The sequence below is a fragment of the Orcinus orca genome, chromosome 16 (assembly GCF_937001465.1).
Source record: "Orcinus orca chromosome 16, mOrcOrc1.1, whole genome shotgun sequence".
In the NCBI taxonomy this organism is placed as follows: Eukaryota; Metazoa; Chordata; class Mammalia; order Artiodactyla; family Delphinidae; genus Orcinus; species Orcinus orca.
In genome coordinates this window covers 16,368,320-16,386,879 of record NC_064574.1, presented here as the reverse complement: position 1 = coordinate 16,386,879, position 18,560 = coordinate 16,368,320, and the positions used below count along the sequence as shown (strand labels likewise).

Genomic DNA, 18,560 nt, shown 5'->3' with positions numbered 1-18,560 from the left:
AGGGGCCACCACGGAGATGCAGCCGTGTGCCTGACAAAAGGCAGATGGAGATGGGGAGACAGATCCTGGCTTCTGCTCTCTCCCACCCCCCAGTTCCCAGAAGTGCCTCCCATTGGTCAAACCTACTGGGAAGACCTGGGAGGCCAGGAATGCAGTGCTCTAAGGTACAAAACAGAGCCAGGAAGGGCGATTCCCAGCACACAGGTGGTAAATGACCTGCTCTTCAGTACGGTGGCCTCCAGTACTTGGGTCAGGTACCACCTCCTCCGGGTACCCCAATTTGAGAATCACAGGCAGCACTGGAGCCATTTAATCTTCACAAAATAGAACTAACTCTAGTTCACAGATGAGGAAGCCTAGATCTGGAAATGTGATCTGTCCAAAAGCTGGTTTGCAGTTGGGGTGGGATTTTAGTCCAAGCCAGGTTTATCTGACTCTCCAGGCTGGGTCTGTGGTCTCTCGCAGGCTGAGTTTTGGTGGGTTTGGTCCTGCAAGTGTAAACTCTGAACACGCTGCCCAGAACAATTCTGAAAACATCCTGAGAGCCAGGATGAGAACAATGAACTTGCACTGAACTATTCCTACGTGGGGGGCTCTCTCTGCAAAGAGCTCTACCCACATAATCACACGTTGCCCTTGAGACATCCCTAAAACAAAGTGCCGCTGATATTCCCATTTTAGAGGTGGGTAAACTGAGACTCAGAGTGATTAATGAGTTGTCCTAGGGTTGTGCTGCTGGGCTCTGGGCCAGGTTTGCTGTAAGGCCCATGACCTCACTCCTGAGAAGCTGTGAGCAGAGCCATGAAGAGTGGCCCCAGCCAGCCTGCCCGGTCCTGGCTGGTTTCCTGCTGAGATCTCAGGCAGGGTACTTAACTTCTTTGTGCCTCGGTTTCCTTTTCTCTAAAATGCGGATAATGGAAGTACTCAACACAGAGGGCTGTTGAAAGTATTATGTGGTTTAAATAAACATTTTAGCTATCATTACCTTGACTTGACCTCCTAGTGCTTTAGCTTTTTCATCTGTAAAATGGGCATAAATAGTAATGTCCACCCTGTAGGGTCACTGTGTTGAGTGAGTACCCACCACGTAGGGGTATTGTGAATGTTAGGTGAGTGATTCCTCTAAGTTCACTTGAAAATAAGCTATCATTATCATCCTGTCTTGATAATTCTTTGCAAGTCAGAGACTAATGTGAAGGCAAAGGCTGGGAATCTTGTTTGTGAAGAGGGGATGGTGTTGGGGACAAAGGTCATCAGGTGAAACTCAGGCTACCCCCACTGAAGCCCGAGCCAGAGGGACCCAGCCCAGCCATGCCCCGTTATATTTGTTAGTTGCATCCATGATATTCAAGTAACAATAATGTATTCTTTCTTGTCACTGTATAATATTCCATTGTGTAAATAGAGCACATTTTATTCACCTATTCTACATTCAATGGGCATTTGGGTAGTTTCCAGTTTGAGGCTATTATGAATAAGGCATGGTGAATATTCTAGTGTATGTCTTCTGCTAGATATTGGTAAACATTTCTGTTGGATATGTATCTAGGAGTGGGATTGCTGAGTCAAGGCCTGTGCTCTTTCTCTTGGGTCAGATTATCTGTGAGTATGATGGAGGTTTCTACACATAATAGGTGCTCAATAAAGACTTATTGCAAAACTAATAAAAATGAGAGCTAACATTCATTGAGTGTTAACAGTATACTAGGCTCTGTTCCAAGCATCTTCTATGTAACGACTCACTTGACCCTCACAATAACCCTTTGAAGCAAGTATAATTATGCCCATTTCACAGATGGAGAAACTGATGTACAGAGAAATTAAGGGAACAGCCCAAGTGTACACAGTTCAAAGCTGGCAAAACCAGGATTCAAACCCAGAGGGTCCCGCTCCAGGGCCCCGGCTCTTGGCCACCAGGCTATACCGAATGCAGTCACTGCCATGTTCAGAGGTAAGGCCCACGGGAGTAGAAAAGAAGGAACAGAAGATGGCATGGGATTTCCCTGGTGGTGCAGTGGGTAAGACTCCGTGCTCCCAATGCAGGGGGCCTGGGTTCATCCCTGGTCAGAGAATTAGATCCCACAGGCACGCCACAACTAAGAGTTCACATGCCCCAACTAAGAAGCCAGTGAGCCACAACTAAGGAGCCCGCCTGCCACAGCTAAGACCTGGCACAAGCAAATAAATAAATAAATAATTTAATTAAATATTAAAAACAAAAGCAGCAGATGGGAGAGTCAGCAGGGCCTGACCACGCCTGTGAGATCTCGTTGGAAGGATGAATATGATCGGCAGGGGAAAAAAGAGGCCAAACACATCCCGGGGCTTTCTGCTGGGGGATGGGGAGGGTGGGGGGGACATCGCCAGCAACCAGGAAGAGCAGAGGTGAGCCCCCATTGGTGGCAGATAGGAGGGGCATGTCCTAGACATTCTGAGTTCAAGGAGACAGTAGTGATCCAGGGCAGTGTGGCTAGAGGCAGTTGGAGATCATAGACGGCACAGGTCTGGACATAGAGAAAAGGGTTCAGGCCGAGAATGTGGGTCACCTGGACAGAGGAGAGGAGTGGATAATCACATTGACCCAGTTGGTTTAGTTATGGAAATAGCACGCACGTGTGTGTTTGTGTATAACCCCTTACCACCATCCCCAGCTCCACTGCGCCCCCCTGGCTGGGGCCACCGTCATCTCTGCCCGGATACCTGTGGGAACTTTCTCCTGCTCATCACAGGCGGTGCCAGAGGGATTCTGTTAAAAACCACATCGGACCACGCCGCTCCTTTTCACTCCGAGGAAAGCTAAAGGCCTTTGCGTGACCTACAAGCCCCCCGCTCTTGCCCCTGTCACCTCTCTGCCCTTGTCCTCAATTACCCTCTCCCTGCTCTGACCTCACTGGCCCCCTTGCTGTTCCTCAAACACACCAGACTTGCTCCCACCTCAGGACCTTTGCACGGGCTCTTCCCTCTGCCTGACATCATCTTCCCCCACGTGGCAAATCCCCTTGATCTCTTTCAAGTCTGACTCACAAGTCACCATTTCACTGAGAACCCACCCGAGCTCTTCCAATACACTTGATGGACTTAGCACCTTTTAACGTAACTTACTTACTTATAACATTTACTATTTGTTGCCAAACTCCATGTGTGGTGGGAACTAATTTCCCTGCTTTGTTCACTGATGGATTCCCAGGACCTAGAACAGTGCCCAGGACGGACCAAGCCCAATCATTATTGAATGAGTGAAAGAATCTTGCTTTTCATTAAAAAATGTTTACGTATCCATTCAGCTGCACCGGGTCTCCGTTGCGGGATCTTCGTTGCTGACTGGGGGATCTTTTGTGGCTCGCAGCACCTAGTTCCCTGACTAGGGACCGAGTCCAGGCCCCCTGCATTGGGAGCGCGGAGTCTTAACCCCTGGACCGCCAGGGAAGTCCCTGTCTTGCCTTTAAAAAGCGATTCAGGGGGCTTCCCTGGTGGCACAGTGGTTAAGACTTTTCCCTCCCACTGCAGGGCGCACTGATTTGATCCCTGGTCGGGGAACTAAGATCTGCCACGCTGTGGCCAAAAAAAAAAAAAAAAAAAAAAAATACGGGGAGGGGGAATTTAATGGGGCTTAGAAAAGCCAATATGTAGTTGACAAATGGGAGTGGCTGCCCAGTTCACAGTGATTTCCCAGTGTCCGTGTCTGCGTGGGTCAGAGCTCACCTCGACCCTCCCTCCCAATCCTCAACCTTGGTAGTTCTCAAAGTGGGGTCCCCAGACTGGAAGCAACATCATCGCCTGGGAACTGGTTAGAATTGCAAATATCTTGCGTCCCACCCCAAACCCACAAAAACTCTGGAAGTGGGGTCGGGAAATCTGTGTTTTAACAAGCCCTCCACTTCATTAAAATCTGTGTAAGTTTAATAGCGTGACTTCATATGAGAATACGAAGAAAACGGTGATGTGCTGCTGCCCCCTTGTGGCATTTTGGTGAATGACCACCAGCAGGGAGGAGCCTGGGAGCCTGGGACCCATTCCCTTCCTGTTTCAAAGCCTCAGGGTGAGGCAGGGATAGAGCTGGCCTAGGATTCTTTCCTATTTGAGTCGAATGCAGCAGCTTTCTTAAAACATTTAGACAGATGCCTGTAAGAGCCCCTGCTGGTCCCTGAGCCAGGACACCTGTGTCTGTCCCCCGGTCCCTCTGCCCACAGTTCAGCTCTGGACAGATCGACCACACGTTACAGCCACATGGATCTTTCTTGAGCACAGTTACGGTTATGTCACTCCGCTTAAAGCCCTCCTGGGCTCAGAGGTGCCCTCCGGGTGGGGTCCAGGCCACGCTGCTATGTCTTCCAGCCTCTTCTGTGCTCCAGCTACACGGGATGGGTGGGGCTCCCCACTCTGGCCCAGGCCTCTCCCCAAGCTGTCCCCTCTGCCTGGGCCACTCCTTTCCCCTTCACGGATGCCCCTGATTATTCTTCATGAGTTGCAGTCTCTACATCTAACCGAGGCCAACCCTTCCCTGGGCCCTGGCTCCCACCCGCTCTCACCTGCCCAGGTGCTGACTCCTGCCACTGTCCCCATGTTATCCCCACATCTTCCATTTCTCCCTCTCTTCCAGATTATCCCCATCAATATACATACACGTTGGTCCTTTGTCCAGCGCTGCAAAGGATGCAGCCCACCAGCCCATGGCCATCCTGGCTACTGCAGTAACAAAAGGTGGGGCACCCTCTTCAAGGGGCAACTCGAGCAGCCTCACGGGGGAGAGGGTGCCTGGGAAAGGGAAGCCTCGTATGGCCACCACATTTCATGTGCTATCAAAAAGTCCACCTGCCTCTCCAGGGCTAAAATGTGGTCTAGGGTCTGACGCACATTCTTAGCAACAGGGTCATGGCTTAGCCAATTCTCAAGAACTTCATCTTTTTCCTCTTCCACTGCAATTAATTACAACACTAGGGCGAGCCCCAGGGCAGGAGCCTAGGCCTTTCGGACATCGCAAGGTTAGTCAACAAGCCTACTTGTAAGTGGCCCCACCACACTGGTCTGGTTCTTATCCATGTTCCATTTGCTGCCCCCTGGCCCTTCACCACTGGCTTTCGTGGAAATGTTTCCAATCTCATCTCTGGGCTGAGTCTCTTCATCTGCTCCTGTCGGATGGGCAGTACTTAACACGGGCTTCTTCTGTAGCTTCCTCCCAGCCCTGAAGCCAGCAGGCGGTCAACACGGGGGTTGACTTTGACTTTACTCCCCTTCTCACCTCAAGGGCTGAACCTCCGTGTCCCAATGACCCTCCTGCATCTCTTCATCTATGAGCCATCCCACTCATGTCCCATTCCCCTCCCTTCCTCTCTCGATTCCTTCTCTGTGCCCACTCTCACCCCCTTAAAGCCCAAGGTTTTAGAACCTGGTAGCATCCACACTGCCTCACCGCTTACGACAGACGGACAGTCCAGGGTCCCGATGTGGCCCCCGTACAAAGTGAAGTCCCCCTGGGTCCTTTCACCAACTCAGCCAGATTTCTCAGGTGTCTGAATTTAATCTCCAAAAGAAATCTAAACTTATTTCCAAATTTTGTGGCAACCGTCATATTTGTAATGTTTCCTTAACCACTGTGGTGTACGTACATAAGGGTGTCCATCAGATTGCTATTTAAACCCTTATGGGGGACTTCCCTGATGGCGCAGTGGTTAAGAATCTGCCTGCCAGTGCAGGGGACACGGGTTTGATCCCTGGTCTGGGAAGATCTCACATGCTGCAGAGCAACTAAGCCCGTGCACCACAACTACTGAGCCTGCGCTCTAGAGCCCGCGAGCCACAACTACTGAAGCCCACGTGCCACAACTACTGAAGCCCACACGCCTGGAGCCCATGTGCCTAGAGCCCGTGCTCTGTAACGAGAAGTCACCACAACGAGACGCCCACGCACTGCAACGAAGAGTAGCCTCCGCTCGCCGCAACTAGAGAAAGCCCGCGCGCAGCAACGAAGACTCAAGGCAGCCAAAAATAAAATAAATAAATAAACCCTTATGTATGTCTTGGCAAACCAGATTCCAGCAGTCAGTAGGCCCCAAATGCAGTGGCATACCAAAGGGTCAGGGTTGATGGTGGGAGTGGTGTTCTGGGGAAGGAATATTTTAATACAGACGATGTTTAGAATTGCTGGCCCGTGGTGATAATAAAAAGCAGATTGCATTTAGCCCATTTATTATTGTTTCAAAAGTTTTTAAACACAGTGTACCCCTTTTTCACCTGCCTCTGGGGGCAGACCACTCTTGCCACCAGCACCCCCCAGCACACCACTGCTCACTGTCTAAAGCGCAAAGTCTGTTTGTCGGTTATGTAACGTTCCTAACAGGTGCTTCTGGTAGGTGGGCTCCTCCACAAATGATTAAGGGACTCAGGCTCCTTCGCTCTTATGCCTTCACCTCACCCCCACCTCATCCACATCCAGGATGACATGAGGCAAGAGGCTCAGCCATTCCCTGCAAAACCCCAACACTGTTTCTGGAACAACTGGGAAAGAGGTACCATCTTTTGACCCAAGTGGGCAAACTATTAGAAGGTAAGTCTTCAATTGCTGGAGGCTATATTTGCCACCATGAGAAGTGCTGAAAACTTTTGTCACACAGAACCAAGAAATTAAAAGAAACAGATGGCAGGCAACTAGGTTCAAGCTGCTAGATCCAGCTGCGCCTGAAGCCATCCTTCCCTAAACTTTTCAGTTATGTGAACCAATAAACTCCCTTTATTACTGAAACTAGTTTGAATTGGGTTCCTGTCACTTGAACTAAGAGTCTTGACAAATATAATTGTATACGGTAGTGTAATTACCTGTCTATTCTTGGCCGTTCTGTTGGGCTTTGTTCCCTAGAAGCCAGGTAGATTTCTGATTCATCCCTGTGTCCCTGAAACCCAGCACAGGACCTGGTACATGGTAGGTATTTAATACGCGCCTGCTGAATGGTGACTGAGGCCTGGGTTCTAGCCCTGATTGTGCCTCTAGTCTGTGACCTTGAGCATCTAATTCTCCCCTGTGAGCTGTTTCTGACTCTGCACAGTGGAAATGATCATCTTTGCCCTGCCTTGCTGGAGGGCGGCAGTGAGGATGAGATAAGCCCAGCTTACAAAAGAGCTTAGCAAACTCTAGCGCTCTGCACACGCAAGAGCCACAGTTATATTTGCAAAAATGTACATTTTGTCCTAATTTCATCAGCCCCCTGTGGACTGTGGGTTCTTGGGGCACAAAGCAGACAGCACGTTGGAGCAGAAGTAAGATCTGAGAGGAGAAGCTTTAGCTGCCCCCAGTGCCACCTCCATGCAACAGTAGACTTGTTGCACCTGCGGATGAGATAAGCAAGATGGTGCCTGGTGCCCAGCACTTGCCACCCCACCATCTCCCTAGAAATCGCCGAGACAAGGGGTCCCAGCGCCTCCTTGAGTCTGAGCCATTGCAAACGCATGATAACGGAGCAGCAGCTGGCTGGTTGTTCCCCTCCTGGGCACCCAGAGAGAGACCACATCTCCCAGCCACAGTGACCGAGGTCTGGCCATGGGCTTGACTCCAGACCCAGACCATAAACCCCCCTCACCATCCTCCACACTCGTTCTCTGCCCTCGTCTGCTGATCACATGCAGAGGACACAATGGAGGACTTCAAGGTTCTAGAACGTTGTTCTTCACCTTTCTTTACGAACCTAGGACTCCTTGGGCAACTGGTAAAGTCTATGATCTCCTCAGACAAGTCATATTAAACACATAAAATCAAATACATGGGATTACAAAGGACACAAATTATTGAAATACGGTAACCAAAATAAAAAATGTATGTGAGATTGTTACATGTGCTTTTTAGGAATATATTAAACAACGAGATTCAATTATCATAATTTCAATGTGGCGAGAGTATAAACAGCATTTCAAGATATCCACAATAATTACTTTGTGATATGAAAATACCTGTGATTTCTTTTGGTGACAAATAGGTACTGCTACTACTACTTTGTTTTCTCCATTCATAACTGAAGTGCTAGATGTTAGCTAAAGGTCAGTGGAAAGATGCAATTATTTTCCCTCTCAAGTTCAGGAATCCCTGAATTTCATCCCCAGATCCTTGGGTATTGTCTCCGGGAAAAGAATCTCTGCTTTAGGACAGGACAGAGTCACAAAAGAAAAGGAACTTCATGCTTGGATGACCACATACAGGAAAGGCCCCTCCAACATGTATTCAAACCAGAGGAAAACACCGTATTTTACCAGGAATATCGAGATTCTGAAGCCAGGCTTGATTTCTTATTCCAGCTGGGTGACCCTGAACGAGGCATCTAACCCCTCTGAACCTCCATACTCAAAAGAAAAAGTAGGCCATGGTCCCAGTCTTACAGGGGAGTCGTGAGAATTAAAGGGGATAACAGCTCTGGAGGCTCGCAAACTCTATGGGAATTTATATCTGAGGTCTTCAAACTCCAGCCAGTGAACTGGTGCTAAAAATAAGGACAACACAGTGAAATCTCATCAAGTGAAATGGAGTCCACCTGTAAGACTGTCTTTTACTCTGAACTTACGACCTTCCTCATTTGAGGGGTTGTGAAATTCATTCTTTTATAAAATGAGGAGGATTATAAATATAGTACTTGCTCATTTTTCCCCATTGTTTCTACTTTGCAAATGGAGCTGGCAATGTGATTTGGATTCACAAATATTTTACGCAGTTGGGTGGTTTTATGAAGACCAAAAAGTATGAGAATCACTGCTTTATCTTTATGCCACCACAAAAATAGTCATTCTTATTATCCCTCAAAATTAATAAAACTTAGAAGGGATTCGATTTCTGACCTGGCACAAGTTTGAATAATAATAGTTAACATGTGTTGAGGGTTTCAATGTGTCCCAAACTGATCTAAATATGTCACACGTGTAACTGGCTTATTGAATAATCTGAGTTTGGTGAGGGACACACATAAATGGATCTAGTTTTTCTTCACCCCTTGCCTTTGAACACATCCAGTCAAATCTCTCATTGCCCCATGCCTTTCAGTATGGATTGAACATCTAATTATATACTATTTAACACCTCCTCTAAATCAAGCTTGACCCCTCACCTCAATAATGCATTGTTATTTAATTTAATAAACTATTAAATAGTCTAACTACGGGCACCTTACAGTGCTATGAGGATATGAGGTACGTACTATTATTAATGGCATCTTACAGATACTAAGGCCCAGAGAGATGAGGTAACTTGCCCAAGGTCACACAGCTAGTAAGTTAGAGACACAGAATTCAAACCCAGGCTGTCTGGCTCTGGAAACTTGCCCTTAGTCTCTGCATTACATTCCTCTGCAGCACTGAGAGAGTGTGAGGGTCTCTCTAAAAACCTTTTCCATCCTCCCTATTTGAGTTCTAGCTTCTCCTGTTTATGAGGCCTGGAAGGAGCAGTGGAGGAAAGGGGGGAAAAAACGTAGCTGGTGTTGCTTTGAGTCCCCTCAGGGAGGTGGATTCCTTTTGTGTGGAAAGTGTTTAAAGGCTAGTGTTCCTGGACCACATGACTAGCTTATTCAGGGGTCCCTGTAGTGGTCTCCTGACTGCTGGGGGATATCTGGACCCCTTGACCTCTCTTAGACCCTGTTCCCAGAAGTGCACTTCACAGCCTCTTTCTGCCAGGGTCCTCTTTCCTGGGAAGCACAAGGATCATCCCTTTGGGGCAGGGCCCAGGTCAGATGGCCCGGCACCCATTCAGCTCATGGGAAGCTCACCCATTCTTGTTCAGCTAAGTGATGGGTGTACAGGACGCCCCCCTTCCTGCCATCTCTCTCTAATCACTTTTTCTCTGCTCAAACACACACTGAGGGCGGATCTGCAAGCCTGCCTCACGAGCGGTCGGGGAATCAGCTACCACTCACCACTTCTGGCAGGAACCCCAAATCTCTACAAGTGGGACGTCTCGGGATGGGGGTGGGTGTGGGATCCTTTCTTCTCCCAGGAGAGCAGAAAAGGTATATCATTTCTCCCTATTCTAGAAAATTATTCTCAAATTCTAGTCTTCTGCTCGCGGAGGCTGAGGGGGGGTGGGGATGGAGTGGGAGAAAAGCCGGTATGACGCCCCTAAAACGGTCCTGCTGGTGTGTGTCTCATGGCTTTCTGAAATATGGGGTATTCAGCACCTTGCGACCCTGTGTTGAGGCTTAACTGAGGCTTAACTGTTAAGTGGAAATACAAGACAAGAGGAAAGTCCCATTTAAGAGTCTGTTACATGCATATCATCTAATTTAATTTTCACAACTGCCCTATAAGGTAAGCTTATTAATCAGGGTTCACTTGTAGCTGCTATAACAAGCAAACCCCAAAATTCAGTGGCTTAACACAATAGAGGTTTATTTCTTACTCACATAATATTCCAAGGCAGGTGTTCCTGGTTGGAGGGCAGCTTTCCTTCACGTGATGAGCCGGGTGACTTACATGTTACAGCTCCACCAGCTCCTGGGCCTCCGGGCCTTCTACCTCTAAATTGCAGGCAGGAATGGAGAAGCTCACCTGCTTCCTAAAGACGCCCACCTGGAAGTGACATCACCCCCCACTCACACTCCATTGGTGGGGTCTAGCCCCATGGTCATACTTGGAAGCAAAGGGGGCTGGGAAATGTAGTCTCTGGCTGGGCAAGTGTCTTCCAGAGCCAACTCCACCCTACAGTCTGACAGAGTTAGTGAGGCAAAGAAACTCTCCTTAATAATGTCTGTTTAATCAGTTCACCAGGCTAACCCGTGCTCTCCGTTCCACCTGAGTGCAACACTCCTGCCCCAGGCATAATGAACGCTCACAGGTCACTCTCTGGCGCCCTTGCTCCCTTCTGCTCTCTCCAGTAGAATGCTGTTATGGGCTGAAAGCTTGTGTCTCCCCCAAAATGTATACGTTGAAATCCTAACCCCCAATGTGATGGTGTTAGGAGGCGGAGCTTTGGGGAGGTAACTAGGTCATGAGGGTAGAGTCCTCATGGATGGGATAGTGCCCTCACAGGAAGAGATAGGAGAGCTTGCTCCTTCTCTCCACCATGTGAGAATACAGTGAAAAGATGGCAGTCTGTAAACCAGGAAAAAGGCTTTCGCCAAGAATCCAACCATACTGGCACCCTGATCTCAGGCTTCCAGCCTTCAGAACTGTGAGAAATAAATGTTTGCTGTTTAAGACCCCCAGTCCACGGTCTTCTGTTAGAGAAGCCCAAGCTAAGACAAATGATGTGTTTGCCAAAAATCTGTTGGGTTTGTTCTCAAGCCAGTTTGAGCCAGCACATTTGTTATTGTCATAGTGTCATTTAATTAGCTATTCCATAAGCTGATGAAATATGAGTGCAAAAAGGAAGAGATTTGTTTTTAGGAAAACCATAAAAATGAGTTGCTAAAACAGGCTGCCAAATGAGGTGTGGAAGAAACAACTACAAAAGATCTGGAAAAAATCACCATGAGAATCTAGAGGGATTCTGCACTCAAGTTGCTACACAAGTGTCTTCAGATCCTTGCCTCACTTGAAATAAACCAAAACTAGAAAGCAGAAGGTAGATTCTGGTGTAGTTCACGTAAGGAGGACAGCACAAAAAGCCAATGAACAGCCCCACGTTCAAAAAACAGAGTGGCAGATGTTCAAGGTGTGTATCATTTAAAATAATTCCCTGCGGGCTTCCCTGGTGGCGCAGTGGTTGAGAGTCTGCCTACCGATGCAGGGGACACGGGTTCGTGCCCCGGTCTGGGAAGATCCCACATGCCGCGGAGCGGCTGGGCCCGCGAGCCATGGCCGCTAAGCCTGCGCATCTGGAGCCTGTGCTGAGCAACGAGAGAGGCCACAACAGTGAGAGGCCTGCATACCGCAAAAAAAAAAAAAATAATAATAATAATAATAATTCCCTGCTTCTTTGATTAGTTGACTAACCACTGGTTCCAACTGAGCTGGATATGTAATAATAATTCTACGGGATTATTAACCCCATTTTATAGGTGATGAAACTGAGGCCCAGGTTACCAGTAGGTAGGTGGTGAAGGCAGGATTCAAAACCAGCCAGTCCGGTTGACTTACAGTCTCACTCTCTGTACCAGCAACGTCCAATGCAACTTTCTGTGGTGATGGAGCTGTTCTGTATCTGCTCTGTCCAATGTAGTATGTGTTTAATGGACACTTGAAATGTGTCTAGTGCAACTGAAGAACTGAAGTTTTAATTAAATTCAATCTTAAGTATAAATGGCCACCCACGGCCAGTGGCCACCCTATGCGACAGCACAGTTCTGTGCTGTCCTTACTTTAACATGTGCCTTTCTTAGCATCTCAGGCTTTTTAATTTCATTGCCTTGACTCTTTCCAGCCAATGATGTGTCTTCTGAAATGCAAGCACTGGCCCCTGTGATTCAGATGTCTCTTCATTCCAATTCTTTATGTTGACTGGAGAACGAGAGGGATGGGCATTGGCAGGAGGAGAGGGGGCAACGGCTGAGCTGGAATGGCCACGTGGCAGCAGCTGCCATCTTGTGCCCGAAGCCCTTGCAGCTCCTCAGGGTGGGGGAAGCATCGCCTTTAGGTGCAAGACCTTGAGAGCAGGATGGGACAGCTCCCCTCCCTACTTAACAGCGTGACTCGAGGCAAAACACCGCACCCCTTTGCACCCTGGCTTCGTCCTCTGGAAGGTGGGATTAAAAGTGCCTGCTGTTGGGAATTCCCTGGCGGTCCAGTGGTTAGGACCCTGAGCTTCCACTGCAGGGGGCATGGGTTCGATCCCTGGTCGGGGAACTAAGATCCCGCATGCTGCAAGGCGCAGCCACATAAAAGTGTTTGCTGTTGTGGGGACTGCATGAGGTGATGCCTGCTAAGTGCCTAGCTCCCTGCTTGGGTCTAGTAACTGCTCAGTAAATGTCCTTCTAATCCAATCCAATCCTCAGACCAAAGGAACAGCGGGGAAAATGTGGGGGTGGGGATGGAGAGAGAGAAAAGGCTCTTTCAAAAAAGCCTTTCAGTGAGGAAATTCTCAATTGTAAATCAAAGTAGAGAGAATGGTTTAAGAACCCCCCCATACTTCTATCAGTTTTTAAAATTATTAACCAGAATAAAGGCTTTAGTATCTTCAGTAACTTAAAGATATCCATCCTTAGGAAGGTGAAGAACAAACTCCCCATGGCTCCAACCAAATGGCCACAAACACGTGTTAGGAATCCTCAGAGCAGCCCTGGAGGGTCCCAACAGCCAGAGACAGGGTCATGCTCAGACAGCTGTCATTTGTCGCCCCCCCTACCCTCCCCAAGTAATATCTTCACAAGCCTGGGAACCATGGTGCCCACACATGGGTGTGGCTATGCTGTTTCCCAGGCAATAGGTTCCATCTCTCTGGGTCCCCCAAGCCATGTAGCTTGTCTTCCAGTGCCTGGAAGGTTCTGGAAGAGCCCCCCCCCCACCCCTGCCAAATCCTACCTATAATGTTCTTTAAATTAGCAAGAGGCAGCTTTTAATTTCTTGCCACCCAGATCCCTAAACGATGCTCAAGTTACAGAAAAGCCACAGCTGCCATCTCGAAGGAGCTGGTACCTGTCCTCCCCTGAGGTCAAAATAATCCATTCTTTTAGAAGAGAGATGAGAGATCTTATCAGGGAAAATGCCCAGGGCTTCTGACCTTCTGGAAAATTACTGAACTATATTCTAACTATAAAAATCAATCCCTTAAGATCTCAGTAGGTCTGGGGAATAAGCTGTGTAGAAAAGGAAAAGAAGAAATTAATTGGGTGGAGGGGGCACTAACATTTGCTAGGCACCTAATCTGTGCTGAGTGCCCCTTCATGCTTTCATTTAATCCTCACAGGAACACTGGTAGGCAGATACTTTTGCCCCCATGTCACAGATGAGGAAACTGAGGCTCAGAAAGGTGAAGCCACTTGCCCAAGGTAGAACTGAGGTCTGGCTCCCTCAGAAACTCACGTTCTTTCCTAACCACTGTCCTACCTACTATGTGGCACCTTAGATGGCAGCCTTTATTCTCTGTCTGAGTCTGTTTCTCTCCCTGATGTGGGAATGACAAGGCCTGCTGGCTCCTACAGCTTTCAGAAGGACCTTGACCTTCTCAGGGACGTGAAGCGCTTTGAAAGGTGTAGAGGACCCAGATAGGGCCTGGAGTCACCTATCTCGTTGTCCTCAAGGCTGGCAAACTTGCAGCTCTGGAAGAAGAAGATCCAAGCCTCATTGATGGGTCCCGGTGCGACTCTGGCATGAAGGGACAGAGGAAAATCACTAGGTCCCCTCAGGTTCCCAAAGGAAAAAGAAGGGAGGGAGAGGCGGAGGGAGGGAGAGCTTCAGGGAGTGCCTTGGGGTGTTGCTGTTTTTGGTGACTGCTCAGCTGACGGTTCTCCAAGCTGAGAAACACACATAACAAACTCTAACCTCCTCTGGCTTAAAATAGAGCTGCGGAACCGAAAATGCCAAGCACAGGGCAGAGTCACTTGCCTGGCAGGGCCAGACAGCTCCTCGTGGCCCCAGTAATACCTCCCCCGCCAGCGGACCCATCTGACAAAGCACCTCTCAGCTTCGTCTCATGAGATGCTCACAACAGTGGGGGCGGGAAGCCAGCGCTCCTCAAACCCACCTTAGAGATTAGGAAAGTGAGATCTGAGAGGCCACTGGAGGGTGATAAAGTCCCCAGCATCTTGTCTGATGAGGCGGCACCGTGTATGCGAAGGATCGTGACCCTGGGGGGGCCAGACGGCCCTGAGTTCAAGTTCTGACTCAGCCGCTGCCTGGCTGTGAGGACTTGGCAAGCGGGGTCTCTTCTCCTCTGCAGCCCGGCTTCCTGCACTGGGGAGTGAGGCTCCCTTAGCAATGTCTGTGAATGTTCCTAGTGCGGACAGCGCTCCACAGTCTCTTGGCCCTGCTTCTGGAAAAAGAATTCCTGACATCAGCAGGCAGTCAGTTGTAAAAAGGGAGGAAAAGTGGCTCCTGGGCACCTGGAAAGTGACATATGGTGTCTTTTATAATGCAGGAGGTGGGCCTGACCATCACCCCCATTTCTCGCATGGGAAAACTAAGGTGCAGAGAAGCAGAAGGCTTCTATCCACAGATACCCAGGTAGACAGTGGATGAGCTGGAATTTAAACCCAGGCCTCACTGACCCAGCTGTGCTCAGGACCAGGACTCATTAACTGTCCCCGGGGTGGACCCAGCCCTTCCCCTGAGAGCAAGTGCCCTCCACCCCTACTGGCCCCATAAGCTCTGCTCAGGCCCTTCTCGGGCTATAGATCCTTGGTGCCCCACCCGGGCCCACTCTGAGACTGTAGGCCAGGTTTCTGTTCCTCTGAAGTCTGAGCAGGAATCAGAAAAGCAAACTTGCTGACACCATTGCTAAAAATAAAGCTGAGGCAGTAGCACCAGACACTTGCTTCTGAGCTGCTGAGCTGCCCCCCTCTAGCTTCTCAGGGGAAGAAGGGGTGCAAGGCTCCCCTTAACAGGCACGGGGTCCCAATTCCGCCCAAGAACTGAGTCAGGGCAGGAACTGAGTCTAACATCCTTGTGGACCTGGGCCTTTGCTCTGTTGTGATAGTTGCAAAACTGGCTAACACTTCTAGATGAGTCGTCGGGGCCAGACGATGCTCTCAGGGCTGCACATTTACCCGCTTATTTAATCCTCACAACCACTGTAGGAGTGCCCTGTTGCTGCTATAACAAGTTATCACAGACCTAGTGGCTTGAACAACACAAGCGTATTACCTTCCAGGTGTGTGGGGTGGAGGTCTACACGGGCCACGCTGGGATAAAATCAAGGCATTGGGAGAACTGCGCTCCTTTCTGGAGGCTCTAGGCAGGAATTTGTTTCCTTGCCTTTTCCAGATTCTAGAAGTCACCTGTGGTCCTTGGCATGTGGCTCCCTTTCTCCATCTTCAAAGCCAGCAGCAACGTCAGGCCAAGTCCTTCTCACCTTGCATCTCTCTGGTTCCCCCTCTTCCGCTTCCCTCTTGCAGTTGTCCCAGCTTGGGATCACATTGGGCCCACCCAGATCATCTGGATAATCTCCCGTCTCAAGGTCAGTCGATTAGCAAACTTAATTCCATCTGCAACCTTAATTCCCCTTTGCCACATAACCTAACATAGTCATAGGTCTCAGGGATAGGATGTGGGCATCTTCAGGGAGGCCATTATTCTGCTGACCACAGCACCTTATGAGATAGGAACTTTCCTAACCCCATTTTAAACTGGGGAAACTGAGGCATCCCAAGTTCACACGACTGGTAAGCAAAAGTAGGATACGCTCCCAGGCAGTGGAGGTGCAGAGTCCACGCTCTACATGCTGATACTGCTGCTTGTTCATCCACAAACGATCACTGGATGTGTGCTCTGCGCTAGATCCGGTTGCTGGGGACAGGCTGGGGACCAAGACGGGGTCCCTGTCCTCAGGGGGACACATATATGGAACACGAGAATTACAAAGCAGTGGGAGGGATGAGAGATGGCAGGAGCACGGGAAGTCTTCGAGGAGCACAGAGGAGGAACACCTTAGGAGTCAGGAAAGATGTACAACTAAGGGAGAGGTGAAGGATGAATAGGGCGTTAGCCAGCAGCCCCTATCACATAAGGAGGTTGTGAGGATTAAATGCATGAATACATGTAAAGTGCTTCAACCAATGCCTAGCCTCTAGCAGGCATTCAATAAATGTTGGCTGTTGAATGGGCCGGGCAGAGGACTGTTCCAAGCAAAGCAAGAGTTTGCACAAGGAGCTGAAAGTTTAATGGAGCTGGAGCAGAAAAATGCAAAGGGGCTGCAGGAAGAGGGGCTGGAATGGTCACAGGGGGACAAGTGATGCATGTCAAGGCTGCAGCGGAGACCTGGGAAGGTGGGTGTCCCAGAGAGCTGCAGCAGAGGCTGCCTGTGCTCTGCCCAGACTCTCCAGGAAGGCTCACACAGGACTCTGAATTGTCACCTTGGTGCTGGGGGAGGCAGGGGTAGATTCCTCAGGGAGTGAGGTCAATGGAAGGTGCCCCGAGCGCCCAGCTGTTCAGGCCAAGGACCCCGGGATCATCCTTGAGTCGTCCTCCCCTTCGCCCTCCACACCCAACCCCTCAGCAAGTCCTGTTGCTGTACACATCTGGGTAACGCTAGCTGTGGTACCAGATGGACCCCAGACGTCAGGGGCTTAATGCCACAGAAGTTCAAATTAGGTGTTCCTTTGGGAGACCCTTTGCAATGTGTCATTGCACCCCAGCTCCTCCCACCCCGTGGCTCTGTCCTCTCCTAAAGACTAGGTGTCCGCATTCAGTCTGCAGTTGGGGAAGACAGGTGGGGGCATGGCGTGTGGGAGGGCTTTACGGGCCAGGCCTGGAGGTGGCACAGGTCACTTCTGCCCTCATTCCATTGTCACATGGACACCCCTAAGCGCGAGGGAGGCTGGGAAATGTGGTGGCCGTGTGTGCCCGGCTCCACCCCCGGCCCCAGCATCTCAGATCCACCCGCTTGTCTCCATCTCCAGGGGGATGCCCCTGATTCCAGGCCACCCTAAGCGCGCATTTGGACAAGAGGCTCCAAACTGGGGACTTCCCGGGCGGTCCAGCAGTTAAGACTCCGCGCTTCCACTGCAGGGGGCCCTGGTTCAGATCTCTGGTTCAGGAACTGAGGTCCCGTATGCCTGGCAGCGTGGCCAAAAAAAAAAAAAAAAAAAAGTCTCCTAACTGACCTTCACTCTGGGCCACCATCCCTTTCCCACATGACAGCCAGAATGCTTTTGTTTCTAAATGTCAGTCAGATTGTTGGTGTTTGTTTTCCTGCTTACAACCTTTCTAGGGTTTTCTTTTTCTTTTTTTTCTCCGCTGCGCCCCGTGGCACGCGGGATCTTAGTTCCCTGGCAGTGGAAGCGCGGAGTCTTAACCACTGGACCTCCAGGGAAGTCCCTCTAGGGTTTTCCATTGTACTGAAGAATAAACCTTCGGGAGGGCCTGTAAAACCCTGTGCGAAGTGGACTCTGTCTTCCTTCCAATCCCCACTCCCACCCTGACTCCCCCAGCACCCCGATTATTGTGGCTCCAGACACACTGGCTTCTCTGCTTAAAGGACCCGCACTTGCTGCCTGGACGCTTCCGCCCCAGTCCGTCCCCAGGGAGGCTTTCTCCCCTCAACCTTAGCTGGCGATCCCCCCCACCCCCGCAAGAAAAGAAGTTTTCCTTCTTTCTCACACTTTTCTTAAATTATCTCTTTGTGTGTTTGCTTTTTAGCCAACCCTCCATCCTAGGATATCAGGTCTATTTACACCAGGAATCTTGTTTGCACCAGTAGGTGCTTCGGTAAATATTTGTTGGATGACTGACCAAACGGAGAAATGAATGACTTGCCCAAGGTTACAGGACGAGATAGTGGTGGAGACAGGGCTCCTGCAGACCTGGCTTTGGGCGCTTTGCTCCCACTGTCGCTATCTGCAGACACCTTAGCCCCGGGGCCCCACCGGGTAAACAAAGGCAGGTGTGCGGGAGGCGGCAGGGAAGGGGCAGCTGCAGGAGCCCTCTCGGCCCTCCTCGCCCCCCTCGCCCCGCCCCGCCGAGGCCCCGCCCCTGGGTACCGCACCCCAGCCGCAAGCAGCCCT

The 18,560-nt window shown here is 49.9% G+C and overlaps 1 long non-coding RNA gene across 1 annotated transcript in view; it reads right to left on the bottom strand.

The window, feature by feature from the left end:
* LOC117202487 (uncharacterized) overlaps nucleotides 1-10,521 on the bottom strand; it is a 54,135-nt gene extending 43,614 nt beyond the window's left edge. The window contains exon 1 of the long non-coding RNA XR_004484907.2: nucleotides 10,368-10,521. This is a non-coding gene — a long non-coding RNA (uncharacterized LOC117202487). The remainder of the gene's footprint in view (nucleotides 1-10,367) is intronic.
* Between the last annotated feature and the right edge of the window lie 8,039 nt (nucleotides 10,522-18,560).